Consider the following 15,290-nt stretch of genomic DNA (forward strand, 5'->3'; position numbering starts at 1 on the left):
CGTCTGGGTCCTGTGTCTGAAGTACATGGTGTCTTCAGTAATAGGGACTTAATATCTACTTCTGGAGAAAATCAAGGAAAATCAATAGTAATAGCCTGTAATGTTTTGTGAGTCCCTTAGGCAACCCTAACCAACAACACAAAAGAAAGCTTCTGTAGCCTGGTGTTGGGGTTTTTGCTATGCTGTTTTTAGTCCTGGAGTGATCATTGTCAGCCCAGATGAAAAATATTCATTTAACTTTATACGTGTGTGTGTATATACATACATACATATCTGTATGTGTGTACATTTATAGACAGAGTTAAATGTTTTATAGGTATTTTTGAGGTAGAAAGTTAACAGCATAGTTCCTTATGACTTTTCCAAACATCCTTACTGTAACTTCACCCTTCTTCCTCCTTCTTCTATATTCATCTCCCTCCACCTTTTGAAATAGTGGCTCCCATTTTCCCCAATCTGATCCCCTACCCTCATACCCGGGAACTGGCCCCGTTTTACTTTCCTGGTTTCTATAGTTACTGCAGTATATGTAGGATATGTGTTCACATCTGAAGATTTGAAGCTATGAGCTTCCAGTAAGGAAGAACATGTGAATATTTCTCTTTCTGGTTCTGGATTATCTTTTTCAACATGATCTTTTCTAGTTCCATCCATTTACCTGCAAAGTTCATGATTTCATTTTTCTTTACAGTTGAGTAGCATTCCATAGTGTATCTATACTACATTTCATTATATAATCAGCAGTTGATGGACTTTTCCTTGATATTGTGAATAGATCAGCAATTAACATACCTGAACAAGAATCTATGGAGTAAGACATCTAGTCCTTTTGGCATATGCCAAAGAAGGGTACAGCTGGGTGATATGGTACATTTGCTTTTAATATTTGTCAATTCTCCACACTAATTTTTATAGTGTGTTCATCAGATTGCAGTTCTGTCAACAGTGAATAAGGGTTCCCTTTTCCCTAGCATCTACTCTAGTATTTACTGCAAGCTCTTTTGTTGATCTTTGCCATTCTGATTGGAGTAAAAGGAAATAACAATTTTGTTTTATTTTAAATTTTTTAATTGCTAGGAATGATGAAAGTTTTTAAGATATTTCTTAACCACTTTTATTATTTTTCCCTTTTATTGAAAATAGATTCTTTTTGCATACAGTATATCTGGATTACTACAGTTTCTCCTATTTCTACTTCTCTTAGTTTCTTTCCACCTCTCTTTCATCCAGATCCACTCCCTTTCTGCTTTTCATAAGAAACAGGTTTCTAAGAGATAATGACCAAACCCAAAGTAAAATATAATAAGGTAAAACAAAACCCATCACATCTAAGTTGGATAAGACAAATGAACAGAAGGAAAAGAGCCCCAAGGGAAGGCACAAGAATCAGAGATCTACTTGTTCACTCAGGATTCCCATAAAAACACTAAACTGAGGGCTATAATATATACATAGATGACCTGGTTCAGACTCTTGTTGTCCCTGTGATTGCAGCTCAGTTTCTGTGAGTTCATATGAGCTTTGCTCAGTTGATTTGGAGGGCCTTGTTCTCATGGTGTCTTCCAACCCCTTCAACTCTTAGACGCTTTCTCACTCTTCTTCCATGGTGTTCCCTGGAGATATCCCATTCAGAACTGTGTGCTTTAGCTATGTTGGAATATTCAGGGCCTGCTTCTGAAGGATAGCTGGGCTCTACTGGAGACTTAATGCCCTGGCTGTTACTGACTGTGATTTTATTTTGGCATCTAGGTATCTGGGTTTGGGATGATTATAGGTCTAGGTACTGATTTCTGGATTTTTCTTTATTGGGTGAAAGTTTTGTTCCTTGGATTTTGTTTCTTCTCTGGATTTTCAGACTGTGATGACTGCCTGTTGCTTGTTTTTTTCCCTGCTCAGCTGGAGTGTTTACAAGGAGTCCCTGCTGGTGTTGGAGGTTGGGAATACTGGGATGGGTTGGGGGAAGGAAGGTTAGAGGAGAATATGTTTGTGACATTTTGGGGGTGGGGTCATAAAGGAAAGAGTGACCATAGCAGGTTTCTTGCTACAGAGTTGGGCATGAGCTGGAGGAGATTGGATCTCAGGAGCAACTGAAAGGTGTAGATCTGATTTTAGCATACTTGTTGTCCTGGGCTGAGCAGCCCTTGTTTTTAGTAGGGGGTGAAGGATAGCATTGGAGTCTAGGACTATGTAACAAGTGAGAGGAGGAAGGTTAGAAGGGAAAGACTGGTGAGATCCATAGGAAATGGGAGTGGGGGGGGGGGGTCGGGAAAGCTGCCATTGTTGTTCTTCTGCAAACCTGGGAATGAGGGTCGGGGATTAGATCTAGGCAAACAGATTGAAGAGAAGGCCTGTAAGCAGTCTACCTGTTTTTTTCTGGCACGTGTGGCCTGTGAGTCTGCAGGAGGTACCTGCTGGAGTTGGGGGCTGTGATAAAGCAACTAATGGGGGAAAGGGAGGTTACAGGGAGAAGATCTGTGTGATCTACGGGAGACGGAAGCAGCCAACAATGAAGTCTGACAAGGTGTTCTGCTTACAGCTAGGAATGAGCTTATAATTTATTGATCAGGAGAGTCTTAAAGACTTCCAAAACAATATAGGCTATTGATTTTGTCCTTGGTTGCTTCCCAGAGGTTCAAGATAAGTCTCCATTGCTGAAGAAACCATGATCTTTGGACACATAATTTGGAATATTTGAAATTGGTTTGACATGAAGGAGAGCTCTTTGAGGTCTTTTTTTTTTTGTTACAGAGGATGCTATGTAAGTTTCCAAGGAATGAAAGAAATCTGATCTTAATTTCTTACACAGATGTAATGTGTAGGAACCACAACAATGACCAACATGTCAAGATATCCCTAATGGTCCAACAGTGGAACCAGCAGCAGTTACATTGGATTTAAGGTTTGTTCAACAGAAGGGTAATCATGCTTGTTACTGGAAACCAAGCCAACTTTCTGGGGATAGCAAAGTCATGAATCTTATGAGAACCTACTACTGCAGAATTTATCGCTGCCCAGTTCCAGCTGTTATATGTACAGCACAATTCCTATATCTAAGGCTCAGGAAACTGTGGAAGAGGAGATATAATGACTGTAAGATCCAAAAGACCAGGAACTCATCTCTGAGACTGTGTCTTCTAGAAACAAAATGGAAGATTGCTTTATTCATGAATTATCAATGATATGGCTGCTTAAACAAGACTAGAACAATGACAACATGGATAAACATACTATTGTTCAAGGGAGAAATTCCATGGAATGCTACCAATAGACAAAGAAATACAGGAAAGTAATAACTGATAAAAGTGAGAGAATTAGTTTCTCCATATTTAAATTACATATACTCATAGCTATAACATTCCTCTTACAGCTGTTTGATCAGTATCCCAAAGACTTCTTCTCTTTTCATTCGTCTTTTTATTTTACATCTCAGCTACAGCCTCACCCTCAATTTCCCTCTCCAAGTCCCTTTCCCCAACCCCCCTCCCATCCTCCCAAACCCCTCCTCTGCATTTACATGCAGGAAAAGGCAGGTCTCTTTTGAGTATCAATAACACATATCACATAAATTTACCGTATACACATGCACCTCTCCATGCATCAGGGATGGGCAAGGCAACCTAGCATAAAAAATAGAATTCTAAAAATCTGTAAAAGAGTCAGAGACATCCTATTCCCACTGTTAGGAATCCCATAAAAGGACCAAGCCACACAACTGCAACATATATGCAAAGTGCCCAGATCAGCCCCATGCAGGCTTCCTGGTTTTGGTTCAGTCTCTGGGAGCCCCTGTGAGCCCAGGTCAATTGATTGTGTGGGCCTTCCCATGGTATCTTTGACCCTTTTGTTCCCTACACTCCCTTCTCTTCTTCTGTAAGATTCTTGAATGTTTGGCTATGGGTCTCTGTATCTGCCTCCATCAGTTGCTGGATTATGGCTCTCCAATGACAATTGGATCAGATACCAATTCCAAAGTTCTTTTTTTAATTTTAATTTGATCATACTATCTTAATACTTTCTAATTAAAATTTTGGTTAATATTCATATATATAATATTTTAATATAATCTACCCCATTCCCTTTAGATTATATTTTAATAATATATTAATCACCTATACTGAAAAAATTAATACCCACTGAGATCATTAAATATGTCATTGGGTATTGAATTAACTACTACAACACGGGTAATCTCTCAGGGTTCATGTCCCTGAAGAATGGTGACTCTCCAATTCCCAGCAGCAATCAACTATAAAATAACTTCTTTGATAAGGTAAGAATTCATGAACTACTTTCCCCATCCATTCTGGAATTTTGGCTGACTTGGTCTTATTCAAGTCTTGTACATTATAAGTTCATTTGCATAACTGTAGTATGGTGCTGGAGAATTGTCTGTAATCTGTCAATTATGTTTTAAATAAATGCTGATTGGCCAGGCAGGAAGTATAGGCAGGAAAACCAGATAGGAAGTAGAAACGATGCAAGGAGAACAGGAGAATTCTGGGAAGGAGGAAGTTGATTCCTCCCACTCCTGCCCAGACTTTGAAGAAGCAAGATGTGAGCTACCCTGCTGAGAAAGGTACCAAACCATGTGGCTAGCATAGATAAGAACAATGGGTTAATATAAGCTACAAGAGCCAATACGTAGCCTGATCTAATGGGCCAATCAGCTTTATAACTTATAGAGATCTCTGTGGGATTTCCTTTGGGGTTTGCCGGCTATGGGGAACTGGGCAGTACAGAAACCCCAACCAGCAGGCCTTCATGTTACAGTAGTATCATGTCTGGCAAATGCTGCTTAGCTACAGACATCTACCTCCTCTAACTCTTACAATCATCTTGTCCTCTCTTCTGAGATGATCCCTGAGCTTGGGGTGGAAGAGTTCCAATATAGATGTCTCCCTTTCAACTGAACATTCTACAATTTTTCCACTTATAAAGTATTTCCCCTGAAAGGCTTGAGAGACGCATTAATTGATGGTTATATTGATATGTTATTAGCAATCATTTTAATATAATCATTTAGTAGAATAATAGTGATATGTTATCGCATAGACCGTATGACCTATTTAGTCATATATCATAGCCTCCAAAGCACCAGCTTCTGGGCTGGGTGCAGGGTTCAGAGAAAAAGTCCAGTGTCTTGAAAATAATACTTTTCTCTATCTGAGGGATATTTTTAGGGAAAATACATTGTCAAACCTATTTTGATGGATTCCTTATTATTCTCTCAATGTTGCTCTCATGATGTTCATTTGTTCCATTCTCTGCCTTTTCTATTCTCTCATTCCAGTTCTACATTTACTCATGATGCTTCCATTCTAATTTTCTCACACATGATGTTTTCCTTCTCTCGTGATGTTTCTCTTGTGATGCTCCCAAGTTTCTGCCACTGCCCTTTTGTTTTTATAGCTTGAAGACTTACAAAATATTTTAGGCATTACATTTGAAGGCCACATTACATTTCTAAGTAAATGATGAGAAACAGAGTCATTCCAACAGCTTACAGTGCAAGAAATCCAGAGGGAGAGCAAGGAAAGAGATATCTTGATAAGTTTTCATATAGCAAGGAAGAAGCATTTTCCCTTAGTCAATGCCCTAATTAGTGAGTTGCAACCTGCACTTACAAAAAGAGAATTCTTTTTGTTATCATATCTACAGCGGTAGTTTTATAAAACCAAATTATTTTTTTTTTCAATGCTAAAAATTTTTTTTTAATAATTTTTTTATTAAGAAAAGAAGAAAAAAAAACATAAACAAAAAACAAGTTTCCACCTCCTCCCAGCCTCCCATTTCCCTCCCCCTCCTCCCACCCTTCTCCCCCTCCTCCCACCCTTCTACCCCTCCCCCCACTCCTCTCCCCCTCCCTCTCCAGTCCACAGAGCAGTCCAGGTTCCCTGCCCTGTGGTAAGTCCTAGGTCCTCCCCCCTCCGTCCATATCTAGGAAGGTGAACATCCAAACTGGCTAGGCTTCCACAAAGCCAGCACATTAAGTAGGATCAAAACCCCGTGCCATTGTCCTTGGCGTCTCATCAGCCCTCATTGTTCGCCATGTTCAGAGAGTCCGGTTTTATCCCATGCTTTTTCGGTCACAGTCCAGCTGGCCTTGGTGAGCTCCCAGTAGATCAGCTCCACTGTCTCAGTGGGTGGGTGCACCCCTCGTGGTCCCGACTTCTTTGCTCATGTTCTCCCTCCTTCTGCTCCTCATTGGGACCTTGGGAGCTCAGTCCAGTGCTCCAGTGTGGGTCTCTGTCTCTGTCTCCATCCATCACCAGATGAAGGTTCTATGATGATATGCAAGATATTCGTCAGTATTGCTCTCGGATAGGGTCATTTCAGGTTCCCAATCCACAGCTACCCAAGGAACTAACTGGGAACCTCATGTTGGGCACTTGGGAGCCCCTCTAGGGTCAAATCTCTTGCTCACCCTAAAGTGGTTCCCTTAACTAAGAATTGTGGTTCCGTGCTCCCCTATCCACCTTTCCTTTATCCCAATTCTCCTGATTCCCCAAATCCCCCCTCCTTCCCTTCTACCTTTTCTCTCCCCATCTCCCCTTACCCCGATCCCACCCCACCCCCAAGATCCTAATTTTCTCCCCGGCAATTGGGTCTACTTTCCTTAGCCAAGAGGATAACTATATGTTTTTCCTTGGGTTCACCTTCTTACTTAGCTTCTTTAGGTTCACCTATTGTAGACTCCGTGGCCCTAATTTATGGCTAGAAACCAATTATGAGCGAGTACATCCCATGTTCATCTTTTTGGGTCTGGGACACCTCACTCAGGATAGTGTTTTCTATTTCCATCCATTTGCCTGCAAAATTCGAGAAGTCATTGTTTTTTACCGCAGCGTAGTACTCTAGCGTGTATATATTCCATACTTTCTTCATCCATTCTTCCATTGAAGGGCATCTAGGTTGTTTCCAGGTTCTGGCTATTACAAATAATACTGCTATGAACATAGTTGAACAAATGCTTTTGTCATATGATAGAGCATCTCTTGGGTATATTCCCAGGAGTGTTATTGCTGGGTCCAGGGGTAAGTTGATCCCGAATTTCCTGAGAAACCGAAACACTGACTTCCACAGTGGTTGCACAAGATGGCATTCCCACCAGCAATGGATGAGGGTACCCGTTCCTCCACAGCCTCTCCAGCAAAGGTTATCCTTGGTGTTTTTGAGTTTAGCCATTCTGACAGGTGTAAGATGATATCTCAAAGTTGTTTTGATTTGCATTTCCCTGATTGCTAAGGAAGTTGAGCACGACTTTAAGTGTCTTTTGGCCATTTGAACTTCCTCTGCTGAGAATTCTCTGTTCAGTTCAGTGCCCCATTTTTTAATTGGGTTAATTAGCATTTTAAAGTCTAGTTTCTTGAGTTCTTTATATATTTTGGAGATCAGACCTTTGTCTGTTGTGGGGTTGGTGAAGATCTTCTCCCAATCAGTAGGTTGCCTTTGTGTCTTATTGACTATGTCCTTTGCTTTACAGAAGCTTCTCAGTTTAAGTAGGTCCCATTTATTCAATGTTGCCCTTAATGTCTGTGCTTCTGGGGTTATACATAGGAAGCGATCTCCTGTGCCCAGCTCCTGTAGGGTACTTCCCACTTTCTCTTCTATCAGGTTCAGTGTGTTCGGGCTGATATTGAGGTCTTTAATCCATTTGGACTTGAGTTTTGTGCACGGTGATAGATAAGGGTCTATTTTCATTCTTCTACAAGATGACATCCAGTTGTGCCAGCACCATTTGTTGAAGATGCTTTCTTTCTTCCATTTTATACTTTTAGCTCCTTTATCGAAAATCAGGTGTTCATAGGTTTGTGGGATAAAATCCGGGTCTTCTATACGATTCCATTGGTCGACTTCTCTGTTTTTATGCCAGTACCACACTGTTTTCATTACTGTAGCTCTGTAATAGAGTTTGAAGTCAGGGATGGTAATGCCTCCAGAAGATCCTTTATTGTATAGGATTGTTTTGGCTATCCTGGGTTTTTTGTTTTTCCATATAAAGTTGATTATTGTCCTCTCCAGATCTGTGAAGAATTTTGATGGGATCTTGATGGGGATTGCATTGAATCTATAAATAGCCTTTGGTAGAATTGCCATTTTTACTATGTTGATCCTCCCAATCCAAGAGCAAGGGAGGTCCATCCATTTTTTGGTATCCTCTTCAATTTCTTTCTTCAATGCCTTAAAGTTCTTGTCAAATAGATCTTTCACTTCCTTGGTTAGATGTACCCCAAGATATTTTATGCTGTTTTTGGCTATTGTGAATGGTGAAGCTTCTCTGATTTCCCTCTCTGCTTCCATATCCTTTGTGTATAAGAGGGCGACTGATTTTTTGGAGTTGATCTTGTATCCTGCCACATTACTAAAGCTGTTTATCAGCTGTAGGAGTTCTTTGGTGGAGTTTTTGGGGTCGCTTATGTACACTATCATATCATCTGCAAATAACGAAAGTTTAACTTCTTCCTTTCCAATTCGAATCCCCTTGATTCCATCATGTTGTCTTATTGCTATTGCTAGAACTTCAAGCACTATATTGAAGAGGTATGGGGAGAGTGGACAGCCTTGTCGTGTTCCTGAGTTAAGTGGGATGGCTTTGAGTTTCTCTCCGTTTAATTTGATGTTAGCTGTCGGCTTGCTGTATATAGCTTTTATTATATTTAGGTATGACCCTTGTATCCCTAATCTCTCCAAGACTTTTAACATAAATGGATGTTGAATTTTGTCAAATGCTTTTTCAGCATCTAATGAAATGATCATATGGTTTTTTTCTTTCAGTTTATTTATATGCTGGATTACATTGATAGATTTTCGTATGTTGAACCAGCCCTGCATCTCAGGAATGAAGCCTACTTGATCATAATGGATAATTTTTCGGATGTGTTCTTGGATTCGATTTGCCAGTATTTTGTTGAGGATTTTTGCGTCGATATTCATGAGTGAGATTGGCCTGTCGTTCTCTTTCCTGGTTGAGTCTTTGAGTGGTTTTGGTATCAGAGTAATTGTGGCTTCATAAAAGGAGTTTGGTAATGACCCTTCTGTTTCTATCTTGTGGAATACATTAAGGAGTATAGGTATTAGATCTTCTTGGAAGATCTGGTAGAATTCCGCATTGAAACCATCTGGTCCTGGGCTTTTTTTGGTAGGGAGGTTTTTGATAACCTCTTCTAATTCTTCGCCACTAACAGGTCTATTTAGATTGTTCACCAGGTCCTGATTTAACTTTGGTATATGATATTTATCTAAAAAAGTATCCATTTCCTTTACATTTTCCAATTTTGTGGCATATAGGCTTTTGTAGTAAGATCTAATGATTCTCTGAATTTCCTCTGTGTCTGTGGTTATGTCCCCCTTTTCATTTCTGATCTTATTAATTTGCAAATTCTCTCTCTGCCGTTTGATTAGCTTGGATAGTGGTTTGTCAATCTTGTTGATTTTCTCCGGGAACCAGCTTTTTGTTTCATTGATTTTTGTATTGTTTTCTGTGTTTCTATTTTGTTGATTTCAGCCCTCATTTTGATTATTTCCAGTCTTCTACTCCTCCTAGGTGAGTCTGCTTCTTTTTTTTCTAGAGCTTTCAGGTGGGCTGTTAAGTCTCCAATGTGAGCTTTCTCTGTTTTCTTTAAGTGGGCACTTAGTGCTATGAACTTTCCTCTTAGGACTGCTTTCATAGTGTCCCATAAGTTTGAGTATGTTGTTTCTTTATTTTCATTGAATTCCAGGAAGACTTTAATTTCTTTCTTTATTTCTTCCTTAATCCAGCTATGGTTCAATAGTTGACTGTTCAGTTTCCATGACTTTGTATGCTTTCTGGGGGTAGCATTATTGTTGAATTCTAACTTTAATCCATGGTGATCTGATAAGACACAGGTGGTTACTAATAGTTTTTTGTAACTGTGGATGTTTGCTTTGTTACCGACTATGTGGTCGATTTTCGAGAAGGTTCCATGAGCTGCAGAGAAGAAGGTATATTCTTTCCTATTTGGATGGAATGTTCTATAGATGTCTGTTAAGTCCATTTGATTCATTACCTCCACTAATTCTCTTATTTCTCTGTTAGGTTCCTGTCTGATTGCCCTGTCCATTGGTGAGAGAGGAGTGTTGAAGTCTCCTACTATTAGTGTGTGCGGTTTGATGGCTGCCTTGAATTTTAGCAATGTTTCTTTTATGTACGTGGGTGCTTTTATATTAGGGGCATAGATGTTCAGGATTGAGACTTCATCCTGATGAACTGTTCCTGTTATGAGTATAAAATGCCCCTCTCCATCTCTTCTGATTGATTTAAGTTTAAAGTCAACTTTGTTAGAGATTAGTATGGCCACACCTGCCTGTTTCTTAGGTCCATTTGCTTGATAGGCCTTTTCCCAGCCCTTTACTCTGAGTAGTTGCCTGTCTTTGTGGTTGAGGTGTGTTTCTTGTAAACAGCAGAATGTTGGATCCTGTTTTCTTATCCAATCTCTTAGCCTGTGCCTTTTTATAGGTGAGTTGAGTCCATTGACATTAAGTGATATTAATGACCAGTGGTTGTTAACTCCGGTCATTTTTTTTTAGTCAGAGAGTTTGTGTGTTTCCCTTCTTTGTTTTGTGTTGGTGAAGGGTCTCTAGATGTCTGAGTTATTGTGGTCATTGTTGGACTCCTTGGTTAGTGATTTTCCTTCAATTACTTTCTGTAAGGCTGGATTTGTGGCTGCGTATTGTTTAAATTTGTTTTTATCCTGGAAAATTTTATTTTCTCCATTTATAGTGAATGAAAGCTTGGCTGGGTATAGTAATCTGGGCTTGCACCCATGGTCTCTCAGTTTCTGCAGTACATCTATCCAGGACCTTCTGGCTTTCATGGTTTCCATGGAGAAGTCAGGTGTAAGTCTGATAGGTTTACCTTTATAAGTAATTTGGCCTTTTTCCTTTGCAGCTCTTAATATTCTTTCCTTATTCTGTATGCTTTGTGTTTTGATAATTATATGGCGAGGGGATGTTTTTTTTTGATCCAGCCTATTCGGTGTTCTGTATGCTTCTTGCACCTTCATAGGAAAATCTTTCCTTAGGTTGGGAAAGTTTTCTTCTATAATTTTATTAAATAGATTTTCTGGACCATTGAGCTGCCCTTCTTCTCCTTCTTCTACTCCTATTATTCTTAGGTTTGGTCTTTTTATTGTGTCCCATATTTCCTGAATGTTTTGTGATGAGAGTTTGTTGGACTTGCTGTTTTCTTTGATCAGTGTGTTTATTTTCTCTATGGTATCTTCAGAATCCGAGAGTCTTTCTTCTATCTCTTGTATTCTGCTGGTTATGCTTGTTTCTGTAGTCTCTATTCGTTTACCTAGATTTTCCATGTCCAGACGGCCCTCTGTTTGTGTTTTCTTCTTTGCCTCCATTTCAGTTTTCAGGTCTTGAACTGTTTCCATTATCTGTTTGATTGTTTTTCCTTGGTTTTCTAGGGTATCATTCACTGATTTATTCAATTCTTCAAACTTTCTGTTATATTTCTCATCCATTTCTATAAGGGCGTTTTTTACATGCTGTTTAAGGGTGTCAATCACTTTCATGAAGTCAATCTTTTCTCCTTCCTCTTGATTAAGGGGTTCTTGTCCTCCCGTTGTGAGGTCGCTTGTTTCTGGTAGCTTCATGTTGCTTTTCAGCTTGTTGGGCGAATTCTTGCCTTGACGTCGGCCCATCTCTTCTTCCAAATGCTCCCTATGGATCTTCTTTTACCGGATTAGGTCTCCTTGCCTACCAAACGCTGTCTCTCCCCAATGTTGGCTCTCCCAATGCTGGGTCTCCTGGCGCCGAAAGATCAGGCCTCCGTGCTGGTTGGGCAGCTAGCAGACAAAGCGCCTACCCCGCTTGGTGCAGGCAGGCCACAGAAACAAAGGAACTGCTGCCCGCCCGGGAGCCCCGGATACTTGGACCCAGCGCCCAGATAGGCTGGGCTGGGAGATGCCACGCGCCAAAAGAGGGCAGTGGGGGCGAAGTGGGGAGGGCTCTGGACGGAAGCTGGGTGGGCCAGGAAGAAAGAGGCAGCACCCGGGGAGTAGAGGCCCTGCAGAGAGCCCAAGCAGGACAGGGGGCCAAGAAACCCCCGAGCTCCCCGTCCCAGGCTGGCGCCGTGGGCCAGAAACTCACCCCAATGCCTAAAACCAAATTATTAAAGGGACAAAAAGAAATAAGGAAATTGTGTTCCATATCCTAAACTTCTAATTGTATAAACATTTTTCCTGTTTTTTTTTTTTTTTTTTGAGATGGGGTTTTTCTGTGTAATAGCTCTAGCTACCCTGGAACTAGCTCTTGTAGATCAGACTGTCCTCAAACTTACAGAGATCCACCTGCCTCTGGCTCCTGAATGCTGTGATTAAAGGCATGCACCACCATTGCTTGAATTGTATAAACATTTTAAATATTTTGTGGCTAGTGGTCGTAAAAGTCCTTTAAACATTTTGCAGTTAGTGGTCATAAATCCTGAATTGCTTGGACTCAAGACAGTGATTGTAATTACAGAGAGTGCAGTGGTGAGCTGGCCTGAGAGGACCCTCCAAGCAAGACCTGCAGAGCAAAGGGTGGAGGTACACATTCAGATAAGCTTACTCAGCAATCTCTAAGGCACAGTAACATTAAAAGCATTATAAATCTTAAAATATATTTTTTTTGTCCTGCATGTAACTGTTGCCATAAAAGCGAGACTTGTAACTCTTTCTTGGGGCTATAGTTTATATTTTGCAGCCATGGCTAGTTAGAAAATCTTTCTCCATTGTATCTGACCAAGGGATAATAAAACAGAGGTAAGAATTTGTACAGAGAGTTAATCACTGTCCTTGGTTATCAGCCAGACCTGAAACCATAATTAAGTTGCTTCACACTATTTGCCTTGGCTTAACAAATCAGACAACTGGCTATGTGTCATTGTAAATGAGATTGTATTATTTCTGTGAATAGTTTATCTTAAAACCCATTAGCAAGGTACCTCTCTGATCTAAAGCTACTTTGAAGTTTTATATCAGTTGATAGTTTGTTTTCTTAAGTTGTACTCCAAGACACCACATAATGTAAACTTATAACCCCTGACTTGTACATCATCTTTTGTATCTATTTTATCAAAAATCTGCATAGGCTAACGTTATTTAATATAAAGTAGGCAATACAGCTTAAGGAGCCACCTTTTTGACAATTCAGAGATAAAATGCCCAGTAGACCAGATGAAGAGCAGAAGGAGGGAGAAGAGGAGCAAGGGAGTCAGGACCGGGAGGGGTGAGTCCACCCATGGAGACGGTGGGACTGATCTAATGGGAGCTTACCAAGGCCAGCTGGACTGGGTCTGAATGAGCATATGATCAATCCGGACTTTCTGAATGTGGTTGACAGTGAGGACGGACTGAGAAGCCAATGATAATGACACTGGATTTTGATTTTCTCCATGTACTGGCTTTTTGGGAGCTTAGTCTGGATGTACACCTTCCTAGACTTGGATGGAGGGGGGCGGCTTGGACATCCCACAAGGCAGTGCACCCTGACATCTCTTATGTCTGGAGAGGGAGGGGAAGGGGAAGTGGCGGGAGTGGGAGGGAAATGGGAGAATGGGAGGAGGTGGAGATTTTAAATAAATAAATAAATAATAAATAAAATGTTAAAACAGAAAAAACGAATCAGACCCAATAACTCTATCCAGATTAATACTGTTAACATTTTCTTTATTCTTCATACTTTATTTAATACACAATTATCAATCCAGTTCTGTGTGTTCTATTTCTATTCTCTCTCTCTCTCTCTCTCTCTCTCTCTCTCTCTCTCTCTCTCTCTCTCTCTCTCTCTCTCTCTCTCTCTCTCCCCATCATTTTTTTTTGTTTTTACATTCTTCTTCATAAGGTCTCTATGTCTCAACTTTCTGTCTGGTGGGACCATTTTAGGTTATCTTATCTTGTGGAATTTCTTTTTCTCTCTCTCCTGTCATTATATTCTTAACACTAAAGCTTCTCATGTGTTGTAGGGGGTTGCTTGTTTATTCCCTACTGCTCAGCCCTGAAATAATCACACAGAAATCATATTATTTGCAATATTGTTTGACCAATAGCTTAAACATATTTCTGACTAATTTATATCTTAAATTAACCTATCTCCATTAATCTGTGCATTGCAACAAGGCTGAGCCTTACTGAGTAAAGTTCCAGAGACTGTCTCTTTTGGGGCTACATGGGTTCTTTAAACTTACCTTCTTCCTTCTAGCATTCAGTTTAGTTTTCCCTGCCTATCTCTATTCTGCCCTGATATAGGTCCAATTTATTAATCAATGGTAATCACAGCATACAAAGGGAAATCCCACATCACTAACATCTGTCTTTTTTTTTTTTCAAGACAGGGTTTCCATTTGTAACAGCTCTAGCTGTCCTGGAACTTGCTCTTTAGACCAGGCTGGCCTCAAATTCACAGAGATCAGCCTGTGTCTGCCTCCCAAGTGCTGCGATTAAAGGTGTGCATCACCATGCCCCGCCCTTCATCTCCACCTTTTACTTATTATTGCCCTGTTTACTTTCACCAGATATTCTATTTGTTATCAGTAAATAGTAACTACTAGTCTTTCTCTGATTTGATTATTACTTTCATCTTAGATTCATAGTAAATAAAGATTAGTGTACACAGTACTGTAAATAGCTACTTACTTCAAAGATGACATTGAGTTACTTTTCTCTTGGCCTTTAATGCTGGGTATGTGGCCTGCTCTTAAGAGTACTTTGTTTCCCTCAGTGAGATTGCCTTTGAGGAAATTCAATTTTCATTTAAAAGTGGTTATCAGTGCTCGCTTCAGCAGCACGTATACTAAAATTGGAATGATACAGAGAAAATTAGCATGGCCCCTGTGCAAGGATGACACGCAAATTCGTGAAGCACTCCATATTTTTATAGTAATTAGCTTTATATGGAAAAACAAAAAATCAAGGATAGCCAAAACAATACTACACAATAAAGGTACTTCCAGAGGCATTACCATGCCTGACTTCAAACTCAATTGCAGAGTTAAAGTAATGAAAACAGCTTGGTATTGGCATAAAAACAGAGATGTTAACCAATGGAATAGAATTGAAGACCCAGATATTAACCTACAAACCTATAAACACCCGATTTTAGACAAATGAGCTAAAATTATACAATGGAAGAAAGAAAGCATCTTCAACAAATGGTCCTGACATAACTGGATGTCAACCTGCAGAAGAATGAAAATAGATCCATATATATCACCATGCACAAAATTCAAGTCCAAATGGATTAAATACCTCAATATAAATCTGACCACATTAAACCTGATA

General features: G+C 40.0%; 1 non-coding gene across 1 annotated transcript; it reads left to right on the forward strand.

Moving 5' to 3' along the window:
• Nucleotides 1–14,778: 14,778 nt before the first annotated feature.
• On the forward strand, nt 14,779–14,885 carry LOC121441711. The gene has a single exon (XR_005973491.1). It is a non-coding gene; the product is annotated as a U6 spliceosomal RNA (small nuclear RNA).
• Nucleotides 14,886–15,290: the final 405 nt, after the last annotated feature.

This window comes from Microtus oregoni, unplaced genomic scaffold (assembly GCF_018167655.1).
Source record: "Microtus oregoni isolate MIOR12 unplaced genomic scaffold, Mior012 000080F_ref0000499, whole genome shotgun sequence".
Lineage (NCBI taxonomy): Eukaryota > Metazoa > Chordata > Mammalia > Rodentia > Cricetidae > Microtus > Microtus oregoni.